Below are 24,484 nucleotides of genomic sequence, written 5' to 3' on the forward strand. Positions count from 1 at the left end.
AAAAGCTATTGTCTGTTTCCAGGCTGACATTCAATTCCACAAAGCCACAAGTGGAGTCTTGTAATTTCCATCCATGTTAATAACACAAAAACAGCAACTAACCCTCTAGGTAGCATATTTGTGGGTCAATCCTCAATTGCCTTTTTAATGGCCCCTGTGACGTTACTAGTCACTTGAATAAGCATGTCTGTATTGATTTTCCGAAACCACTAGGATCTTAATATATTGTTTCCTAATCTGACACTGCATATTGGGGCCTGTCGTATCAAGTTGTTTCTTCCTATGTTTTTTTCTTCTTCTTGGGGCTGGGCTGGGGTTTCTCCCCCCCCCCCCCTGTAACATAAAACCGGAAGACAATGGATTCAGTAAATCAAAGCAAAATGAGCGATTAAGTACCTGATTTAATGCTGTGTCTTTATTCAGTTCAGATGGTCCTTGCTGTGTTGTATAATGCAATTCTGGGAAAGGCGATGTGATTTGCATGCAGCAGCCAAGCACATTATAAAAATAATCTTAAATTATCAAGAGCTACAAGAGACACAAGGGAGCTGGAGCTGGGGAGTCGTATTCATATATCAAAGGCAAAACTCCGGTGGGGGTGCGGGAGGGGGACTCCCTTGATTTCTCATTTAAAGGAAGTGTGCTTTGTTGCCCCAGCGATTCTTCCCTAAAATCCTGCTCGGCTCGCATCCCTTCAGGTTTCTAGAGCAGTGTTCCAGGGCTCAGTCATTTACCAAGGGAGGACTGTAGCGTACCAGGAGAAATAAATATATTAAATAATTGAAAGGCTTGTGTGACTTTGAGCCCAAAGTACCCACTTGTGTTTGATTCACTGCTCTGGCCTTGCCTCCTGGAGAGCCTCAGCAGTGCAGAAAGGCTCTGAGTTCAGTCCTTGGCTTCCCCAGCTTGCATTGAGAAAGACGTCTACCTGAAACCCTGGATAACCTCTGCCTGTCCATGTATTATTATTATTATTATTATTATTATTATTATTATTATTATTATTATTATTTTGCTTATACCCCACCCATCTGGTTGGGTTTCCCCAGCCACTCTGAGCGGCTTCCAGCAAAATATAAAAAATAATTTGGAGCCACATGGGTCATTTATTTGCTATGAGGCTGCTTTCTATGTTCCTAATTCTGCTGTGCTTGGGCATCAGATGGGATTAGATGCAGCGGTTCTCAACCTGTGGGTCCCCAGATGTTGTTGGACTACAACTCCCATCATCCCTGACCACTGGTCATGCTGGCTAGGAATGATGGGAGTTGTAGCCCACCAACATCTGGGGACCCACAGGTTGAGAAACACTGGATTAGAGCATTAGAGGCCACCCATTACATCGCTGCCTACATCACTGCTCTGAGTTTTCCACCTTCCAGCCAACAAACATGGCTGGGACAAGGACATGCAGAAACATTTAGGATAAGCAGTACTGGAGGTAGGTAATTCTCTCTGTTATGCACTCCAAAAGTAAACTTATTGGGGTATGAAAGAGTGAAGCGTTTCTCTAATTTTAATTCAGAAAACGTGTGCCTCAGCTATCAGCCGGAAACACTGTTCCAGAGGCTTAGTCATCATCACGCTTCCTTGTCACTGTCACTTTTTAACTTTTTTACTTGCTTAGCAACTTCCACATTTTCCAGCATCTGCCTGTGAACTACAGGTGTCCTATGCCTGAGCCTTCCAGAGACTTTGGTGCTGAAACAACAAATTGCTTTCATAAGTTGTGCTAGGTCTATTGGTCCTGCTGGACAGAGCTCTGTTACTTTGGCAGTCTGCCCATTCCTAGTGAACTTGATCTGACTTCTTGCTCCAGCAGCCTAACTGAACTCAGCGATGGGGGTAAGGAGACAATAACAGGGATTCATCCAGTGAATGCAGCTGACAATTTCGAAAGCGTTCTGCTTTCTCTTGAGTTAAAGTTCCCCCGCTTTAAGTGTTAATTGTATTAATCAAACTTGATGTTAAATATTGCACGGTGCAAACTGGGATACAAGATGCCAAGAGGCAAAAAATATAATTGGCCTCAAAGGATGTCACCTTTTCTTCTTGTCTGCATTAACTTGAGAAAAGGTAAAGGTAAAGGACTCCTGGACGGTTAAGTCCAGCCAAAGGTGAATATGGGTTTGCGGCACTCATCTCACTTTCAGGCCGAGGGATTTGTCCACAGACAGCTTTCCAGGTCATGTGGCCAGCATGACTAAACCACTTCTAGCACAACGGGACGGAAACCAGAGCACATGGAAACACCATTTACCTTCCCACTGCAGTGGTCCCTATTTATCTACTTGCACTGGCATGCTTTCAAACTGCTAGGTTGGCAGGAGCTGGGACAGAGCAATGGGAGCTCACCCTGTCGTGGGGATTCAAACCACCGACCTTCTGATGGGCAAGCCCAAGAGGCTCAGTGGTTAAGACCACAGCGCTACCTGCATCCCATTAACTTGAGACCTATCCATTAACTCAGGTAAGAAGTTTTAAAATAATGAGCAGCACAGCAAAGAACCAACATCTGCAACAGCAAAACAACAATATACCCTTTGACATAAAATGAGTTTTTTCCACCCTTCAAATACAGTGGATATCATTTGGTGAATTCTGGGAACACCTGATGGTTTAAAGGATTGTTGAAAGTAAGCAGCTGTGGACCCAGTTGGTGTTTGGTTGAGAGATCACTGGGAAACCATGGAAAGTTCTCAGAGGTTTCCATGGAGGAGCACCACACTCTAGCATGACTAAGAACAGCATCCAGAACAGAGATGTGCAGATAGACCCCTGTAGACTATTCTATGGACAGAACCAATGCCATCACCAGGGAGAGGGAACAGGTTTACTCACTTCCTCAGCGATGTCCCCACGTTCTCTGCTTCATTATAACCTATGTAAGTGAATGTTTCCTATTCATGGAGTTGCCTAAGTTCTCATTGGCAGGGATTTCCCTACCTGCCTTGCTCCACCTTCCAGTCTGTTGCTTTTAATTGATGCTATGCGGGTGGCGCTGTGGGTTAAACCACAGAGCCTTGGGCTTGCCGATCAGAAGGTCGGCGGTTCGAATCCCCATGACGGGGTGAGCTCCCGTTGCTTGGTCCCTGCTCCTGCCAACCTAGCAGTTCAAAAGCACGCAGTGCAAATAGATAAATAGGTACCGCTCTGGCGGGAAGGTAAACGGCGTTTCCGTGCACTGCTCTGGTTCACCAGAAGCGGCTTAGTCATGCTAGCCACATGACCCAGAAGCTGTATGCTGGCTCCCTCGGCCAATACAGCGAGATGAGCGCTGCAACACCAGAGTTGGTCACGACTGGACCTAATGGTCAGGGGTCCCTTTACCCTTACCTAACTTTATATTTTACAGTTATGATTTTGATTTGGAATGCTATTTTAGTTTTAATGTAGTTATTTGCCTTCCCCCCTCTCTCACACCCACACTGCCAGCTAATGTCCCAGTTTTGTGAGCCATCTTGAGAAGAGTTGATTAACCCTACTGTGCCCTGCACTCCCTTGGGAGGAAAGACCAGATATAAATTTAAATACATAAATGGTTAAGAATTTCATACAAGTACTACTGGTTATATTTCTGAGCATACGATTACTAGGAGGGGAAAGCAGGGCAGGTGTTGTTCATCCATTAATAAAATATATTTTATATAAATAAATTATTATGAGCGAATTTTAGAAATTTCAGAAAGGAATATGCAGTAAGGCATATTAAACTAAGCAATTCTGAACATGCAGACCAAGTTTGGATTGGTCTGAAGAGGGAATACAAAAGATTATTGGGAAGGATGCAAGTTTTTAAATAACTTATATAGAATTTAACCACCAAGTTGAAATACAGCATTTAGTTTTGGAAATGAATGAACAACTGCCACCACGCTTATTCTCTAATAATCATATGCTGATAAATGTAACTAATAGTGTTCAGGAGCAATACTTGTATGAAGTCTTTTCCACGGTAATCAGCTCAGAAGGTCAGAGCACTAATGACAAACTGGAAATTAATCATGGCCCCACAGTTACTATTAAGGCAGTAGAGAATCTAATTTTGCAACTGACTAATGATACGTTTCCAGGTAAGGATAGTGTTCCTTGTGAAGTTTTTTTTGATGTAGTCTAGTCTGATGGGATCCACCTCTTATGGCCGGTGCCTTGAGTTTAGAAAGTTGCTTTGCCGTGCATGGAACTCAGATGCCACTGTTTATATGAGCGGCAGTAGTAAACTTTCCAATAGCAGGCCTATGAGTGACAACTTGGTTCAATTTTATGCAATATATTTGTTAAGTAAAGTTGAGCATCTCCAACCCCATCATTCTTATTTTCCCAGACACTAAGGTCCAGCACCAAGGGCCTTCTGGCGGTTCCCACTCAGTGAGAAGTGAGGTTACAGGGAACCAGGCAAAGGGCCTTCTCATTAGTGGTGCCCTCCCAGAAGATGTCAAGGAAATAAACAACTACAGTGGTACCCCGGGTTACAGTAGCTTCAGGTTACAGACGCTTCAGGTTACAGACTCTGCTAATCCAGAAATAGTACCTTGGGTTAAGAACTTTGCTTCAGGGTGAGAACAGAAATCGCGTGGCAGCGGCACGGCGGCAGTGGGAGGCCCCATTAGCTAAAGTGGTACCTCAGGTTAAGAACAGTTTCAGGTTAAGAACAAGCCTCCAGAACAAATTAAGTTCTTAACCCGAGGTACCACTGTATCTGACTTTTAGAAGACATCTGAAGGCAGCCCTGTATAGGGAAGTTTTTAATGTTTGACGTTTACTGTGCTTAATGTTTTAATTGTTGGAAACCACCCTGAGTAGCTGGGGCAACCCAGGCAGATGGGAACAACAACAACAACAACAACAACAACAACAACAACAACAACATCAACATCAACATCAACATCAACATCAACACATATATGAAGGATTAGGCAGTACTTAATGGCCCTATCGATGCAGCTCAATAGCAGAACAACTGCTTTGCATATACAGTGGTACCTCGGGTTACAGGTGCTTCAGGTTACAGACTCTGCTAACCCAGAAATAGTATCTCGGGTTAAGAACTTTGCTTCAGGATGAGAAGAGAAATCGCTCAGTGGCGGAAGGCCCCAATAACTAAAGTGGTACCTCAGGTTAAGAACAGTTTCAGAACAGACCTCCAGAACGAATTAAGTTCTTAACCTGAGGTACCACTGTAGAAGGTCCAAGTCCAATCCCAAGTATCTTCAGGTAGGGGTAGGAGAGACCTATGCCTGAAATGATGGAGAGTGTGAATTTGATGGATTAGTGGTCAAGTCTATATAAGGCAAGTTCTGTGTATCTACATTTTGTGTGAAGCACAATCGGGATTTAGCTATGGTTACTTTACAGGGACTCAGGTGGTGCTGTGATCTAAACCACGGAGCCTCTTGGGCTTTCCGATCAGAAGGTCAGCAGTTCGAATCTGCTCAATGGGATGAGCTCCTGTTGCTCTGTCCCAGCTCCTGCCAACCTAGCAGTTCGAAAGCATACCAGCACAAGTAGATAAATAGGTACCACTGCAATGGGAAGGTAAACGGCATATCCATGCTCTGTGGCTTCTGTCGCAGTGTCCCATTGCACCAGAAGTGGTTTAGTCATGCTGGCCACATGACCCAGTAAAGCTGTCTGCGGACAAACGCCGGCTCCCTCGGCCTGAAAGTGGAAATGAGCATCGCACCCCATGGCCGAATTCGACTGGACTTAACCATCCAGGGGTCCTTTATCTTTACCTTACTCTACAGTAGGCAGCTGCTTAGTCCTCAAACATCTTGATCCCTAAATATGTTAAGTTAGCAAATTTTCACTGACCTGCAGGCCTTGTTAATTTAAAAGCTTCTTTGGATGTGACTGACAACAATTCTGGGATAAATTGGCAAATGCCAATCTGGACCACCACTTGCTGCTGCTAGTAAAAACACGTCAGAGAGATACCGACCTCAGATTTTAACATCTTCCTCCAGATTTCTGACAAATCATATTCTAGCAAAACTACGGAGGGTGTGTATTTTTTGCTTTTTCTATAAATGATATTGAAGCAAACCTTAGCAGAGATCATCCCCGCTTGCCAGAAGGGGGTGAGGGTGGAATTAACCATCAATATTTTATTTATGCAGACAACACAGTGCTTTTGCCTCAAACTGAAATAGATCTCCAAATAGACTGTCAGTAGTTCTTTGCACTTATTGTAAAAGAGCTAAAAATAGAGTATGGAAAAAACTCCAGTGTAGCTGGTCTTGCAGTAAATGATTTCCACAGGTACAGCTTCTTTTCTCCTGAAGAGCTGCTATTTAGTGCTGTGGTCGTCCGGAAGGTTTGATTCTGATTCAAGTATTGTAGCTGCATTGATATGGATACACTTTCTATTTGTTTGAGGGGGGCAGGATTATCAGCAGGATGCGAAAGCTCCTGTTCAAGCTAGCTGGGCATCTAAACGTGCCCAATGAAAGCTATAAATGGTTTCTCTGTCACTGAGGAAATTCAAGTTGGCCATGAGCGTCCTACTCATGGGACTCACATCAACCTTTTCATCACAACAAAGTTGGAGGATGTGAAGCAAGACCAGTGAGGTGTATTGGCTGGGGAGAGGTACAGTGGTACCTCGGGTTAAGAACTTAATTCATTCTGGAGATCCGTTCTTAACCTGAAACTGTTCTTAACCTGAGGTACCACTTTAGCTAATGGGGCCTCCCGCCGCCGCCGTGCCGCCGACGCACAATTTCTGTTCTCATCCTGAAGCAAAGTTCTTAACCCGAGGTACTATTTCTGGGTTAGCGGAGTCTGTAACCTGAAGCGTCCGTAACCTGAAGCATCTGTAACCTGAGGTACCACTGTAGTGTATTTGGGGAGAGGCTACAGTGTGTTTCTTTTTTTGTTGTGGTTTGTGATTTTATCTACATTAGCCTTTTACTTTTGACAAAAAATATATTTAATAATAAATTTTGAATACCTTTTTTTCAAAATTCCAATAAAATCTCTTTTTAAAAAAAGTGTCCTGGCCTTTTAGTGCCCTGTGAAAATACGACAGCCTTGAACTAGAGCTGTGCACAGATGGCCTCTTGGAGTTCTCATTTGTGAGCAGAGAAACTGGGAGAACCATCTCACCAAACTTCTCCAATCAAGTGAGAATTTCTCCACCATTAGTAATGGCAAGAGCACAGCTTCTGCCCTTTTTCACAAGGGTTTTTGTTTGCAGTTGGTTTTTGCTGCTGCTGCAAATGCTGCTTTGTTATACAGTGGTACCTTGGGTTACATACGCTACAGGTTACAGACTCCGCTAACCCAGAAATAGTGCTTCAGGTTAAGATGAGAGCAGAAATAATAATAATAATAATAATAATAATAATAATAATAATAATAATAATAATAATAATAATATATTTATACCCCACCCATCTGGCTGGACTTCCCCAGCCACTCTGGGCGGCTTCCAACAAAATATTAAAATACAGTAATGCATCAAACATTAAAAGCTTCCCTAAACAGGGCTGCCTTCAGATGTCTTCTAAAAGTCTGGTACAGTGGTACCTCGCAAGACGAATGCCTCGCAAGATGAAAAACGCGCAAGACGAAAGAGTTTTCTGTCTTTTGAGTCGTTCCGCAAGACGAATTTCCCTATGGGCTTGCTTCGCGAGACGAAACGTCTTGCGAGTTCTTGCGAGTTTGTTTCCTTTTTCTTAAAGCCGCTAAGCCATTAATAGCCGCTAAGCCGTTAATAGCCGTTAAGCCGTTAAGCCGCTAATAGCTGCTAAGCCGCTAATAGCCGTGCTTCGCAAGACGAAAAAAACGCAAGACGAAGAGACTCGCAGAACGGATTAATTCCGTCTTGCGAGGCACCACTGTAGTTGTTGTTCTCTTTGACATCTGGTGGGAGGGTGTTCCACAGGAAGGGCACTACTACCAAGAAGGCCCTTTGCCTGGTTCCCTGTAACTTGGCTTCTCGCAGTGAGGGAACCGCCAGAAGGCCCTCAGTGCTGGATCTCACTGTCTGGGTAGAACGATGGTGGGGCAGCAGCAGGAGGCCTCATTAACTAAAGTGGTGCTTCAGGTTAAGTACGGACCTCCAGAACGAATTAAGTACTTAACCCGAGGTACCACTGTACTCAGCCAAGTTTATACTTTTGGGTGGGTTAGTCTAGAGCTCCCTTCAAAGTCTCTGATTCTACAAAATAGAAGCTTTACACAGTGCATACCCTGAGTGAGATCATGAGGATATTCTGTTATTGATTGGACTGTCCTGTTTTGACAGCCTACACAAAAAAGTCATCCCCCCCCACCTCCTTAAAGGCGTATGTGGTGTATCTTCAGATCAGCCAGCAAGTTTCCTAGCTCAGCCAGGCTCAGTGGCTCAGCTGAAGATATGCCCGGGTTGGAAATAAGCTGGCTTAACGGAGATGGCTGGGACTTACACAAGCATAAACCCCGAAAGAGTAGACGTTCTGGGGCAGGGTGGGGCAGGCAAGACAGGCTTACACTGGATCCTTAGTCCATGATTGGTCACATGACCTGACAACCTGGTGGAATGCATGGCAGCAAAAAGGCTAGTGCGAGTCAAGTTGTATTGTAATGGCTTGTTTCCGTCCTGCCAAGCTTAGACCAGCTCAGCCTAAATGGAGTTTGGATTTGGTGTACTTTGCATCAGCTTAATTTAAGTTGGCATGAATTTCGCTGGCTTCCCATATATAAGAGATTGCTCCCTAACATGCACAAACAGGGCAAAATGCTGAATTCCTATTTGCTAATGATCACAAGGAGGCAACGGAGCAAATAGTGATAATTGCCCTGTCAGTATCAAAGCAGCATCGAATGTATTTCAATACTATTTGTCCTCTTGATAAAGGGACATATATGTGAGATATGCACATTGTATTCATGATATCCAGATAAACAAATTCATTTCTGGGTTAAAGTAGAAAGCAGCTGAATTTTTTAAATCTTCAATGTTACTATTAATATGATTTATTTCAGTTGTTATTAGTTGTAGTCACACTCCATGGCTAAACAATTAAAACTGAAACTGAATGTGGAGATAACAGAGAACGTAGCCAACTTTGGCTTGGTAGTACAAGCTTTCGCCAGAGTTATTTGGATGCTTATGCTGTAGACAGGAAACTGGATTACTGACATTTTATTATTGTAGTTGTTTTGGTGCTTGGTTGCTGCTCAGATTCTAGCTACTGCCCTGTGATTAGGGCGACAGTTGTATTGTGTATTCTGCATTTGTTATGGCCTATGGCTAAAACAAATAAGAGTGAACAGACATAACTGAACTGAGTAGGACAAGATCTAATTTGCAATCTGGTTATCCTGTTATCAGAGATGGATCAAAGCCCAGCTAGAGCGCCACTGTTCCTCTTGCTGCAGTACCCACCTGCAGCAACACAGCCATGATGAGGGCATGATATCCTTCTAAGGAGAAAAAACCTTCTAAGGAGAGAAAGAAAGTCCCCTTCCAGGCATCTAGTGCATTCATGATAATTTGCACTCATGGTGGTATCAGGGCAGTAAGGCACAATCACACTTTCCATGCCCTTTGTGACCTGTGAAAGTTTTGGGCCAGTCAGACGGCTTCATTTCCATACAGTGCATGCCCCCAGGGGCAAAGGAAGGGGGTGCGGTGGGGGCGATCTGACCCGGGTGTCACCACTGAGGGGGGTGACAAAATGCTGAGCAGCACTCACCATGGAGCCTGCAGCACGCCTGAGTCATGCATCTCTCCTGGGAGAGACGCAGTGGATTGGGTGCGCGCAGGCTCCATGCTGCGCAAACGGTCCGCCCGCTGCCTCTCCCCCACCTGTAGGGTGAAGAAGAAGAAGAGTTTGGATTTGATATCCCGCTTTATCACTACCCGAAGGAGTCTCAAAGCAGCTAACATTCTCTTTTCCCTTCCTCCCCCACAACAAACACTCTGTGAGGTGAGTGGGGCTGAGAGACTTCAGAGAAGTGTGACTAGCCCAAGGTCACCCAGCAGCTGCATGTGGAGGAGCGGGGAAGCGAACCCGGTTCACCAGATTACGAGTCCACTGCTCTTAACCACTACACCACACTGGTGGCTGAGTGGGAGGAGGCAGGCAGACTCCGGAGGCCCCATGGGTGTGCCCCGCCCTTGCCCCGCCCCTGGGCACGCCTCCCCAGGCGCCTGAGTGACTTCCTTCACTGCTGCGTTTCCCATAAGACCCTGCTGAAAACCTGCAACTTTTTATACGACAAATGTTCTAGTTGGTGTCTGTTTTTTGTGGTGCTTTGGCATAAGAGTGTGCGCACACACACCATTCCCTTCAAGTGTCCCATTTTAAGCGAGACATCCCAGATTGATAGAAGCTGCCCCGGCTTCTGAGCTCAATCCTGAATGTCCTATTTTGGCTCCTGTGCTCCGGCAGCAGCAGAGCATGGGACCAAATGATGCACGTTTCTTGTTTCCGTGCTGTGGCGCAAGTTAGCTAGCTCACACTGAAAACCAAACCAAAAACCAGAACCAAAAGAGGCTCTCTTACCTTTGCCCTCACTCTTTCTCCTTCTGCCACAGCACTTCCAGAAGTACATCTGCAGTACTATTGATTCTGTTCTGTGGTAAAGGGCATATGCCATATAGTGAGAGCTTTTGCCACATGTTAAAAGATAAGGTCTACCCCAAGAAAAAGGGACGCGGGTGGCGCTGTGGGTTGAACCACAGAGCCTAGGTTTGCCAATCAGAAGGTTGGCGGTTCGAATCCACGTGATGGGGTGAGCTCCCATTGTTCGGTCCCTGCTCCTGCCAACCTAGCAGTTCAAAAGCATGTCAAAGTGCAAGTAGATAAATAGGTACTGCTCCGGTGGGAAGGTAAACGGCGTTTCCGTGTGCTGCTCTGGTTCGCCAGAAGCGGCTTATTCATGCTGGCCACATGACCTGGAAGCTGTACGCCAGCTCCCTCGGCCAATAAAGCGAGATGAGCGCTGCAACCCCAGAGTCGGCCACGACTGGACCTAATGGTCAGGGGTCCCTTTACCTTTACCCCAAGAAAGGCTGAGTGGCCGAGAGGAACATTTCTGACAAAAGGAGGAGTCTTGAGAGGAAAAGGAAAATTGAAAGCTAGACAGGGCAGGGATAACAACAGGAAGGCTGAAGTTCATATATCCAGTTAAATAAGCTTCTGTTTTTAGTCTGCAAGCCTCTATCACTTCATTTGTGTGGATAAATTATCTTGTTTCCTTTTCCCTGAGGGTTTGTTTTACCTAACAGCTATGTGAAGTTTTCTGTTTGGCAGAACATTCAGTCATGTGAACTCCAACCTGCCAAGGCCAAGGCTTGCCACCTCCATGAGAGCAAGGCCTCAGTTGCGTCTTCTACCAACAGAATTTGAATTACAAGCCCAACTGTGTGGACCAAATCCTCGAGGGAGATGTTCACTGTCAGCAAATATGTCAGCGCTGCAGTAGAATGAAAAATAGCACCACATCTTTGGGCATTTTAAGTGATATCCTTCTGTTTACACTATTAGTTCAATCAACATTACTTTGCTTCTTGCTAAAATAATGACAAGGGGAAAACGTTTGTTCAGACTGTCTGAGAGAAGAGGGAAATGATGTTAGGCACAGAATGGGAGGAAATTATGTTGACTGATAACAAATATAATTAGCTCTGAATTATTTTGGTTGTTATCACTATCATTCTAGGAATGCAAAAATATCTTCCAGCTTTCTCCCCTTCTTTCCCTGAGCCACAATTCTTTATCTTCCATTTTCTCTCCTATCCTTTTCACCCATCGCACCATGAAAGTGGAGAAGATGGAAGCAGTGAAGATGTGGTTTTGTTGGGCCCAGTTTTACATTTTTGGTGCCTGGGTAGAAGCTATGACCAGTTCTATAGCCCCTCTCACAGAATTGTGGTTCTTGGTCCATGTCCTCCTTCCTTGAACGCTTATTTGTGTGCCTTTCAGGTGCTATAAGGGTAATTTCAGCGATAGAGAGTCCTGTAAGCATGTATGCCCCATGGAATTCCATGGCTCTAAATCTTACAGCAGGATCCCCACTGCAGACATTACTGTTATAGCACACAAAAGGTGCGGATGTGACCGAGGATGTGAACCAAACAGCGAGCATGTGACTGAACGGGTAGGGTTGGAAGCCACAAGTCTATGTGCTATGATCTATGTGGGGCTGTCCTTGAATACTATTTGGGAATGCTAACTTGTTCAAAACATGAGAACTCTGCTGTTGATTAAGATTAGCCCTTACCTGGGCTGAATTTGGCTGGCTTGAGGCTCCTCTCAAATTAGAAAGGCAGTGATTTAAATCCATAAAGGTGTGTGTGTTGGGATGGGGACTGAAATATGGTGAATGATTATAGTGGGGTAGAGGGTGTGTACCATCACAATTCCTCCCCCCACCCGCTTTTAAAAACAGGGATTGGAGGTTTTTTTAAAGTATCTGTAGTAGAAAATGACAGAATTTCTAAAAGGTCAAGTGTAACCTCGCAGTCCTCAGTGCACACATTTTGGGAGGGAAAAATTGATGGGCAGAGCTTCTGCCACGGCTACTGTTGGCTCACCTCTAATCATACCAGAACAGTGTATAAGATTATAATAGCATCCATTGTTTTTTTAAAGGAAAAAGGGTACCAGTACTCACCATGAAGTTGTTAACAGCTGGAAGAAATGGTGCCAGTACTGTGTGCCCTTGAGTACCCCCAGAAAAAAGCATTGAGAACTGGTAGCCAGTTGGCTTTTAGGCACAATTCAAGGTTAATAATAATAATAATAATAATAATAATAATAATAATAATGACGACGACAACAACAACAACAATTTATTATTTATACCCTGCCCATCTGGCTGGGCTTCCCCAGCCACTCTGGGCGGCTTCCAACAAAATATTAAAATACAGTAATGCATCAAACATTAAAGGTTTCCCTAAACAGGGCTGCCTTCAGATGTCTTCTAAAAGTCTGGTAGTTGTTCTCTTTGACATCTGGTGGGTGGGTGTTCCACAGGGCGGGTGCCACTACCATGAAGGCCCTCTACCTGGTTCCCTGTAACTTGGCTTCTTGCAGTGAGGGAATGGCCAGAAGGCCCTCGGAGCTGGATCTCAGTGTCCGGGTAGAACGAGGGGGGTGGAGACGCTCCTTCAGGTTCCTACCTTTACAGATGAAATGGCTTGCAACTAGGGTACACCAAGGACTGGTTTCTACCATTCCACCCATCTTGCTAGTTAGCATCTCCCATGTGCTCTGGTCCTGGGAAGGTCTGAGGCACCTTATGAGATCTTCCATTGAGGACAACAGCCACCAGAGTGTAGACTAATGACAACAAGAAGCAGGGCCTTCTCCATGGCGGCACCAAGCACACAGCCAGTGGTGGCAGGGCCAGCACGTCTGACATGCCTGCATATAGGGCATGACTGGCATATACAACCCCTCTTCATACATTCAGGGGGGGGGGTTGTGAACACACACCCCTGAGAGATGCTGCTTTAAGTGACACCCCCACGCTATGCATAATGTACTGTTCCAACCTATTGTTTCAGCCTATGGTCCTGCAAAATCAAAGGTCACCTCCAAATTTATAGTTTGCCAAAGAAAATCAATTAAACTCCTTTAACACAAAACCCATAGTTCAGAAGCTCCAGCGACATGAATTCCATTCACTGGCGTCTGACTCCCATCATGCAACCCTTAGTTATTTCATTTAGAGAAAAATGGGGCAGTGTCTTTTTACCTCACAGTTCCCAGTGTTTAACAAAGCCTCTAAAATTTAGTCTTGTGGAGTGGAAAGGTTGCCTTCCATGTATTTCATCTGAACGGCTAATTACAGAGAAGGTGGTTTATGTTCATAAAACCAGATGGAAACCCATGTGCAGATCCTTCCCCTCCTTCTGCTCTTTTCCTGCCTAGAGTCTTGACGCTGCTGACAGCTTCGAGGGTCACCCAGCCTGAATACGTCACCTGGACCTGGGAACCAGCCAGCTAATGTAATGGACTGTCAATGTGTGTCCAGATCGACAGCAATCGATGGGGCAAGCTTAAAAAGAATAATTAGAGGCGACGCAAAAGAAAGACTCTGAATACAGTGAGTGGAGTACAATACAGCTCATTAGTGGGCGTCCGAGGCCAGTGTCCCTTGCCCTTGGCAGTACTAGAGGTCCCCAGCTTCCTTTCTCTGGGCTTTGGGCCATAGGAACTGGAGGGTGGCAGGCAGAATTGTTTGTTCAATTCCTTCGCTGCATTTGGCCAGCACAAGCTGCTGGCACCATGCAGCAGTCATTTGTAGAAAGGCATTCATATACAACGTGATTGGCCGCTCCGCTCTGCTCTCTGTAGCCAATTGCAAGTCATTAGAGAGTTCTCCGGCCGTCTTCATTGGCTTGCCGTTGCATCTGGATGAAGCTCAAGATGCAGAATAGAATTTGACAAAGGTCCCCCTAGTTTGCTAGCCTCCTCCGTACCCAGGGGGCAAACTGGCGTGTTATGACCTGAAGCTTGTTTCTCTCTCCCTGCCACAAGAAAAGCCACTTTGGCATGAGGAAATTTGTAGTGGACCAACAGGGAGTATGTGTGTACTCAAGCCTTGCCTCACACACAGTTTTTCGGCTCCAGACTTTCCTCAAGTTGCTTTCCACCACATATTCCCTAAAGGAGCAAATGGCAGCTAATCACTTATATGAATTATTATTAAAGTAAGTACGCGGGTGGCGCTGTGGGTTAAACCACAGAGTCTAGGACTTGCCGACCTTCTGGACCTAATGGTCAGGGGTCCCTTTACCTTTACCTTTAAGTATGGGTATTGTGGGAGATTGCTAGGATGGGGTCCAAACCCAACAACCCTGGTTTTCATAATTTCTTGGTACAGTGGTACCTTAGGTTACAGATGCTTCAGGTTACAGACTCCGCTAACCCAGAAATAGTACCGCGGGTTAAGAACTTTGCTTCAGGATGAGAACAGAAATCGCCCAGCGGCAGCGGGAGGCCCCATTAGCTAAAGTGGTACCTCAGGTTAAGAACAGTTTCAGGTTAAGAACAGACCTCCAGAACGAATTAAGTTCTTAACCCGAGTGTGAGAGAACTGCCATCAGTACCGGAGGGAGAGAGCAAAAGCCAGAGAGATTCCAGAGAGTGTCCAGGGATCGGGAGAAGCAGCCCATCTTCTGGGGAAGAGAATCAGCGTAGCACCAGTGGAGAAGGGAGGCAGATGGGGGAAGCGGCGAGGCGGTCCCATGACTCCTTGCCTGGGACCAGCGGGGAGAGTTGGGGTCCCCCGCTGCCCACGCCCTCCTTGCGCAGAAGGCTTTCGTGCAGAGAGAGTAGGAGGAGACTAGGCGTCAAAGAGCTTCTTTGCTGGAAGAAGTTTAAGAAATGCCCACTGATGGATTCTGCCAGCGATTGAGTCAGCCACAGGTGAGTGGCTGTCCGGACAGAAAAGGTTCACTTAGGCAACCTAGCCAGGTGTTTGCACCCAGCCGGGGAGATAAGCACCGGCTTACGCACAAGCAACCCCTAGAACCATTACACCGAGGTACCACTGTGATAGCAAGCCTCAGCTCTCCCCCAGCAGACATACTCATTTTGTTGCCATTTCCCTTTCTCCATGTTGTCATTTACTTCGTCATAGGATCAAGGTGGCTCCTACCTGCCTTGCCTTGCTCCCTTGTGCTCATGGCATTTCTTTTCAGATTAAACTTTGATGCCAGGGTTGGAGATAAACCCTCTCCCTGGTTACAGGTCTGTGGTTGGAATAAACAGTTCCTTCCTTCCTATGGTGCCAGAAAGTTAGAGAACCCAGGAATTTGACTTTCTTCTGTTACCTTGTAATGGGCATGCCATCGTAACCTAGCTCAGGAGTGAGAAACCTTCTGTCTGACGGTCACAGTCTCTTCTGAGCAACCTTCCAAGGACCACATGCCAATCATGGTGGGGGCGGAGGCAAAGGTGGGCAGAGCAATTAATGTAAATTGTACCTTTGTGCGCGCTCACACACACATATCCCCTATCATCCATCAGGAGAAGCAGAGGGCATGATCAGATTCTGAGGTTACTTTCCAGTCAGGCAAAAAATCATAGAATCATAGAATTGAGGTGAGGAGAGTAGCCCACACATTTGCCTGCTAGCATAGCACAACTTCTTTTGTTATACTAATGGTGGTGCTTAGGTGGCAACCATGATCATTATCTCACAAAGAAACTGACTAGTTCAACAATGGAATCCTCCATTAGATCTTAACTCCTACTGGGCACAGGAAGAAGGGGCTGAGGGCGCCATGCAGACTTACCACCCCAGAAACTCACAACAGTATTGTAATGCTGTTCCCTAGTTCCCAACCTCAACCGCAAGGAACCCCGTAGGTGTGACCATATGTGTCTACATCAGAGAAGGGGAAGCTGTAGCCCTGTGGTTGCTGTACTCCAGCTTCCATCAGCCCCAGCCAGCATAACCAATGGTCGAGGATGATGGAGTTGTAGTCCAGCAACACCTGAAGTGTCACAGGTTCCTCATCCCTGATCTATGCCACCAGGTGTCTTTGCAAAAAGAAGTCCTCCCTCTAGGTTACCCTCAGCCATCATCATGATAGGCATTTTGCTTGTTCTTAAGATAGCACAGAGAAACGTATAATTATGTGGTTGTAATGCTGCTCTAAATGACTAGAAAGGATGGCTATAATTGAAAAGTGAGAGTGCATCTATGTTATCTGACTTACGGACACCAGCTAATATATTCTATGCATCAAAGGAAAAGAGAAAGAGCACAAATAGACCTAACCTCATCAATTACATCAAAGCACCCAGATTTCAGAAATGGTGTGTGTGTGTGTGTGTATTGAAATGTGAATCAAAGATGCAAACCTTCTCATAGGTGAGGAGAAGAATATATGCTCTTGTGTAATATAGCCTGCATGACTCAAATGCTTGTCTTCTAGTATCCTCCCATTTATAAAATGGTGCATAATTTCAGTTGTCCCTATTTATCAGGAATAGACACGTCTTTAGTGGGCTGCAGAGCCTGATCTGCCTGGGGATACCCTTGCAAAATGTTGGGATTGTGGTAAACTAGAGTTGCGTGTCGAGATCCCCAAGCCACCCCCCAATAATTCACACATCAATTTTTGTTTAGGTTTTTGGCCTGATTTTGGCCACAACTTTATTTAGACACACACAAGTGAGTGGTTGCTTAGGCATTGGTTCCGACTATCTGTCCTTGCCCAGGGACAGAACTGACTTCCGGATTCCAGCAGAAGCCAGTCAGGGAAACAATTTTTGGGGAGAAAATGAAGCTGGGCCTCAGTCCCTCACTTCTCACCCTCATGCTCCTGGTGGCTTGCACGGCCCAAGTCCGATGCCAGGGACAAGGACAAAAAGAATGGCAAGCCCCTGGATTCCTTTAACGGAATTCCCTTTCCGCACCAGCATTGGAGGGGTAGGCACTTACCCCTCCACCAACCAATTTAAACCAGTGCCTCACCGCCAACCTTACAAGTTGTGACGATTTGCTACGCAGTAGGCAAAAACCAAATGGCACCAGCCAATCAGCCAAATGGACAAAATTCCTACCAGGCCCCTGCCTCAAAGCAGACGACCCCATGACAGGCATAGCAAGGTCAAGCGAACAACCCCCCCAATACAGGGAGGGTGGGCGGGTGATCCGGTGCAAGCAGCCAAGAGGACGCCCAAAGCAATTCTCCCCAGTGACCCAATTAACCAATTCACTGCCTGGGTCTCTCCACAAATCCACCCAGCAACAATGGGTTGGCTTGTATCCCCCACCACAACACGTGCGCTCTGCTAGGGAGAACACGTTTTGCCATTCTTCTGGTTTCAATCTCCCTTGCTACAGATTGCTAGACGTTAAACCTTTGAGTTGGGGATGTGTGCATTTTTAAGCCGCTATTTCCATCTCTCCACGGATGTGCTATAGAAGGTTTTAAATTGATTGCTGTTAATCTAGCTGACTTTTTCGGGTTTTAGGATTGCTTTAAAGGCTTAACAAGTGGGGCTCTGCAGCAAAGCGTTACAGAATGGAGTGCGGCTGTTGAGATTTTTATTGCTATTCCATCCCGTTTTCTGCAGCAGTCATACAGCATCCCATATGCACAGAATATGCTTAGTCTCCATTGACTTCTTCTCTCCCCCATTCAGTTTTGTGAGTGTGGGGGATTGGCACCCAATCCCAGCTTCTCTTAAGATCATGGATTTCTCAATTGACTTCTATGGGCAGCTTTCTCTTCAGTCCTGGATACATTTTAAAATGGCTATTTTTGAGAGCCAGTGTGGTGTAGTGGTTAAGAGCGGTGGACTCGTAATCTGGGGAACCAGATTCGCGTCTCCGCTCCTCCGCATGCAGCTGCTGGGTGACCTTGGGCCAGTCACACTTCTTTGAAGTCTCTCAGCCCCACTCACCTTACAGAGTGTTTGTTGTGGGGGAGGAAGGGAAAGGAGAATGTTAGCCGCTTTGAGACTCCTTAAAGGGAGTGAAAGGCGGGATATCAAATCCAAACTCTTCTTCTTCTCTTCTTCTTCTTCTTCTTCTTCTTCTTCTTCTTCTTCTTCTTCTTCTTCTTCTTCTTTTCAGTGTAAACCAGAAAAATACCCTATCTAGACAATGAAATGACAAACCTAGACAGCATCTTAAAAAGCAGAGACATCACCTTGCCAACAAAGGTCCGTATAGTTAAAGCTATGGTTTTCCCAGTAGTGATGTATGGAAGTGAGAGCTGGACCATAAAGAAGGCTGATCGCCGAAGAATTGATGCTTTGGAATTATGGTGCTGGAGGAGACTCTTGAGAGTCCCATGGACTGCCAAGAAGATCAAACCTCTCCATTCTGAAGGAAATCAGCCCTGAGTGCTCACTGGAAGGACAGATCGTGAAGCTGAGGCTCCAATACTTTGGCCACCTCATGAGAAGAGAAGACTCCCTGGAAAAGACCCTGATGTTGGGAAAGATTGAGGGCACAAGGAGAAGGGGACGACAGAGGACGAGATCGTTGGACAGTGTTCTTGAAGCGACTAACATGAGTTTGACCAAACTGCGGGAGGCAGTGGAAGACAGAAGTGCCTGGCCATGGGGTCCACAGGGTCATGAAGAGTCGGACACGACTAAACAACGACAGACAATGAAATGGTTATCTCAACCTTTTTCTATATACCGACATGCCTTCTTTTCCAGCCAATCCACTCTGTTCCTCCTCCTACCAGCTTTGTGTTCCCCAACAGTCAGCCAAGCAAACAATTCAAGCCCACTGAATGAATTCTGTCCTCACTGAGCTGTTTTGAGGTTTACCCTTTAGAGGGTGCTTTTTTAAAAAACTGGGCAAAACTACTTTACACTTCTGGGGGTTTCCCTGAGTCTCGTGTGTGTGTGTGTGTGCATGTGTCCACATGCTGTTGTGGCTATGTAAGTGCTTGCCCTCTCCCCTAAAAGATCAGAAATAGAATATAAAGTGTTTGCATTGTGCTCTTATTTCTTTTCTTGTGTGCTCCTTTGAGTGCTCTTTGGCAGACAGTGCCCCTTGCAAATGCCTGAAATAAATATTAAATAATAATCCTCTTGTTTATCTCTTGAGCGCAGGCATGTGAGCAGCGTGACTCTGGGGCTCTGTGTAGTGCAAAGCCTGCTGCCGCTTGCACAGTCCATTTATGTTGACTGATTAATCACATTTATAGCCCCCTTTTAAAAATAAAACAAATGACTTACAATGTAGTGAACATAATTGAATCGCAACTCAGATCACAATTAGAGATCCTAAAATCAACATACACTAAAAAGAAACATGAGGGATAAAACTTCAAGCCATAGAGCAAAATGGTACACAGACCCCTTGGATCTATTCCAACTCCTCAAAAGGTAAAGGTAAAGGTACCCCTGACAGTTAAGTCCAGTCGTGAACAACTCTGGAGTTGTGGTGCTCATCTCACTTTACAGGCTAGGGGAGCCGGCGTTTGTCCGCAGACAGTTTTTCCAGGTCATGCGGCCAGCATGACTAAGCCACTTCTGGTGAAGCCAGAGCAGCGCACGGAAATGCCGTTTACCTTCCCAGCAGAGCAGTACCTGTTTATCTACTTGCACTGAGTGCTTTTGAACTGCTAGGTTGGCAGGAACTCATCCCGTCGTGGGGATTCGAACCGCTGACCTTCCAATCAGCAAGTCCAAGCAGCACAGTGGTTTAAACCACAGTGCCACCCACGTCCCAGTTAGTCTAACTCCTTAGTGTCTTCTTATAAAGCAAAAAACTTGCAGTGAGAAGGGTGTCAGAAAAAGTATCATACAGTGGTACCTGGGGTTAAGAACTTAATTCATTCTGGAGGTCTGTTCTTAACCTGAAACTGTCCTTAACCTGAAACTGTACCATTTTAGCTAATGGGGCCTCCCGTTGCTGTCGTGCCACCGCCACGCGATTTCTGTTCTCATCCTGAAGCAAAGTTCTTAACCTGAGGTACTATTTCTGGGTTAGCGGAGTCTGTAACCTGAAGTGTCTGTAACCTGAGGTACCACTGTAATGGAAAGGTCTCTGACAGCCACTTGCCCGAAGAGTTTGCCCATTCTCCTGAAGGACAGTCCAAACGATGTTACGGGAAGCATGTTTAAGAGTTTGTTTCTTCTCCTGTGTTCTGCCATAAAGCTTAGGACTTTGTAAGTCACCCATATGCCAAACCATGTCATTCAATTATGGAATTCTGTTTCTTGTAGAGATGCATAATGTCATTCTACTGATGAAGCTAAGCACGTGTGGGCTGGTAAGCAGAAGAGGAAACTTCATGAGAACCATTTTTAAGTTGCTTTGAGATCTTCTGACAAAGAATGGCATTGAGGTGTAATGCATTCACATAGCTGTCAAGTGTCCCTTATTTGAAGGGACAGTCCCTTATTCCAGCGCCATGTCCCGCTGCTGTCCCTTATTGATGGATGTCCCTTAAATGTTCCTTAAATGATGTCCCTTAAATTTCAAAGGAAGCAGCTCCTCTCCTTCCCTCCCTGCCAGCCAGGGAGGTGGGAGGCTCCAGCTGTGTTGCTTGGCTGTGTTGCTCACCCAATAAGAAGTCTAAGAACGACTGGGGGGTGGAGCTTGCATGCCTTGTGTGTGACTAGTTAATGCAAGCTGAGAGGGTTTTTGAATGCTGGACGCCATTTTATTGTATGTGCTGCTGCAAACTTTTGCAGTGCAAAGCCAGGCCGGGGAGCCATCTTAAGTTGAGGCTGCATAGGCCTTGTGGTGCATGTGATTCAGATTCTATTCAGTTGAACCTCTGGTTACAAAGTTGGTTGGACAGTGTTCTCGAAGCTACCATCATGAGTTTGACCAGACTGCAGGAGGACAGGAAGACTGGAGTGCCTGGAACAGGTGAGGCTGCAGGTCCCTTATTTTGGCTGCTGGTCCCTTATTTTCAAGGCTGCTGGTCCCTTATTTTCAAATCTGTAAGTTGACAGCTATGATCATTCATGCCACAAGTCACACCGAGTCCTGTGAATGGAACTGCATCAGATTCTTTACATCTACAGAGGTTCATATCCATACAAACATTCATCGTTTCCCATCCAGGAAGGAATCTATGCTTGGAATCTGCTTCCATATTCACACATTTCCCTTGCTTGGATCAGTGTGACAATGTTCATCTTTGCTCAAGTATTACCAATGGACATCCATTCATAATCTCTGGAAGATGGATGTATTTTATTTTCCCTTTTAAATCGCAGAAATCTGCCCTGTTTCAGCTTGATATGAAGATAAAATATATTGGTTGGTGAGCTATGACAAGGCTACAGTAAGGACACCGGCTGCCGGCATGATACATTTGCTCGTCCAGTACCTCCCAACCTTTCACAGGTGCTTGTGTTGTAATGAAGACAAATATATCCATTTATTTCTCCAGGTTTTAAGGAAGGTAAAAATAGAGCTATTACAATTAAAGATCCCTTCTGGCATTTATTTGTATATTACCTTTCAACCACATCCTGGACTATTCGTTCAAGGTCAAAATCACTGCACATTATGCCTGTATTAAGGGAGAGGAGTATATGGAGTCCACACAGAGACACAGATCTCTGCACCTTTAAAATACAGAAACTTGTGGAATACAAAATACTACTGCAAATACAAATACTTTTGTATTTTTAATCACCCTTCACTATAAGATCCCCACAACTACTCTATTCCGAACTTAAAATTGGAAAGCATAATGCTGGTGGTCAACAAAAGAGGTTTAAAGACTCTCTCAAGGCAAATCTTTAAAAGAATGTAGTATAAACACTGACAACTGGGAAACACTGACCTGCGAGTGCTCCAATTGGAGATCAGCCTTTACCAAAGGTGTCATGGGCTTCGAAGATGCTCAAACTCAGGACGAAAAGGAGAAGCATGTGAAGAGGAAGGCACGCTTGGCAAACCCTCACCATGATCAACTCCCACCCAGAAACCTATGTCTCCACTGCGGAAGGACGTGTGGATCCAGAATTGGCCTCCACAGTCACTTATGGACTCACTGTTAAAACTGTGTTTATGGAAGACAATCTTTGTGGAAGAAGAAGACTATAAGGTCCCACAATAGGTAACATCTGGAAAAATACAATACAATACAATACAATACAATACAATACAATACAATACAATACAATAAAAACACACCCACCCTATAATCTCATACAATAAAGTGCATATCAGCAAACCAGAGGATATACATGGAAACATTAACAACATTAGATAACCTGCCAAAAGTTACAGAAAAGAGGTGTACCTTCAATGACTGCCTAAAGTTAGAAAGACGTGGCACCTGTCTCACTGCTATAGAGAGTGAGTTCCACAGTTTGGGGACCATTACAGAGAAATGTCTCTCACAGGCTACAAAACTCACACACACACCCTGAGGGAGACTGCACCAGAAGAAAAGCTTTTCCAACAGATTGTAATACCCTGACTGGCACATAGGAGTGGAGACACTCTTACTGAGAGCCAGTGTGGCGTAGTGGTTAAGAGCGGTAGTCTCGTAATCTGGGGAACCGGGTTCGCGTCTCCGCTCCTCCACATGCAGCTGCTGGGTGACCTTGGGCCAGTCACACTTCTTTGAAGTCTCTCAGCCCCACTCACCTCACAGAGTGTTTGTTGTGGGGGAGGAAGGGAAAGGAGAATGTTAGCCGCTTTGAGACTCCTTAAAGGGAGTGAAAGGAGGGATATCAAACCAAACTCTTCTTCTTCTTCTTCTTACAGGTATCTGTGACCAAAGTTGTGACTGGACAAACCTGTGTAGAGCTTTGGGTTGAGTACATAAGAGAATAGCAACCAGTGCAGCTGTTTCAGGGCAGGTGCTTTCTCATCCTAATTGATGTTCCAGCCCAAAGACAGATGGTGGCATTCTGCACTAGTTGTAGCCTCTGGACCATCTTCAAATGAGGCCTCAGAGGATGCCAGAGCATGGAGTACAGTGGCCATTCATGTCCAGCAAGGATAGTAGCTCCTAGTCAGAGAAACCACCTGGGCCTCAAGTAGTGTCAGGGACTGGGCAGAGGAGGAGGACACTGGAGAGGGAGATGATGTTAGGGGCTGGGTGGAGGAGAAGCAGTGGTGGAGACTGCCTCTTCATCCCAACTTTAAAGAAGACCGCCTCTTCATCCCGACTTTAAAGAAGAATGGGAACCCTTTACGAAGTATTTGAAGATACAACAAAGTGAACTGGACTCCTTGGCTGGTTTTGAATAAACATTCACAAACTTTTTATTGATAATAATCAGCTAAATAGTTTGAGGATTTATACAACTGTGTAACATGCAGAAAACAACATTCTTAGAGAAATCAAAGACTGGAACTGAGGGAAGTCGGGGGTGGGGGTGGATGGGTTCTGTTGGGGGAGGGAGGAAAATAGGGGGAAATAAGGATGATATGTTTCTGGATAATATGTTTTGTTTTAATTTTGAATAAAACTTATTTTAAAAACAAAAAAGGAAGTGGGAGAGAAGGAGGGGTGGAGATTCACTCGGGACAACGCCATTCTCCAAGAGGCTGGGTTCTATAGCCTCTCTCTCTAATGTTTGAAATAAAAAAAGGACTGTAAGACACTTTTCCTTGTTTTTATACTTCCCTGCAAAACCAGCTGGGCGCCACTGACAGCACCCTGAGAAGATTGTCCTTGGGAGGGTCAGGATGGGGAGACGGACTCCACCACTCCTCCTCCTCTGCCCAGTCCCTGACAAGTGGCAATAATGACTCCAGGATAGACCCCCATTATGTATCTATTCCTTCTAGTTGAGTGCAAGCTCATCCAGAACAGGCCACCTCATGGACCTGATGACTTGGGACACATAACATGTTTCTTTTATCTGGATTCAGCTTCAATTCATGGATGATGAAGAGACTGAGATGTATGCAAAACGCCTCTGAAGGAGGGTCGCCTGCTAAAGAAAGGATCCCATAGATTCCCTGAATAAATCTTTAAATAAATAGAGTCCCCAATAAATCTTTTAAAAATCAAAAGGTTTGTAAAAGACACATATTTCTGTAATTTGTTAGTTCAACCTTTTTCTCTCAGCAC

The 24,484-nt window shown here is 45.4% G+C and overlaps 1 long non-coding RNA gene across 1 annotated transcript; it reads left to right on the plus strand.

The window, feature by feature from the left end:
* Window positions 1-2,779: 2,779 nt before the first annotated feature.
* On the plus strand, window positions 2,780-20,744 carry LOC308594649. The gene is made up of 3 exons (XR_014011520.1): window positions 2,780-2,885; window positions 13,872-14,046; window positions 20,655-20,744. It is a non-coding gene; the product is annotated as an uncharacterized lncRNA (long non-coding RNA).
* The last annotated feature ends 3,740 nt before the right edge of the window (window positions 20,745-24,484 follow it).

The sequence above is a fragment of the Podarcis bocagei genome (genome assembly GCF_964188305.1).
Source record: "Podarcis bocagei genome assembly, chromosome: 9".
NCBI lineage: Eukaryota > Metazoa > Chordata > Lepidosauria > Squamata > Lacertidae > Podarcis > Podarcis bocagei.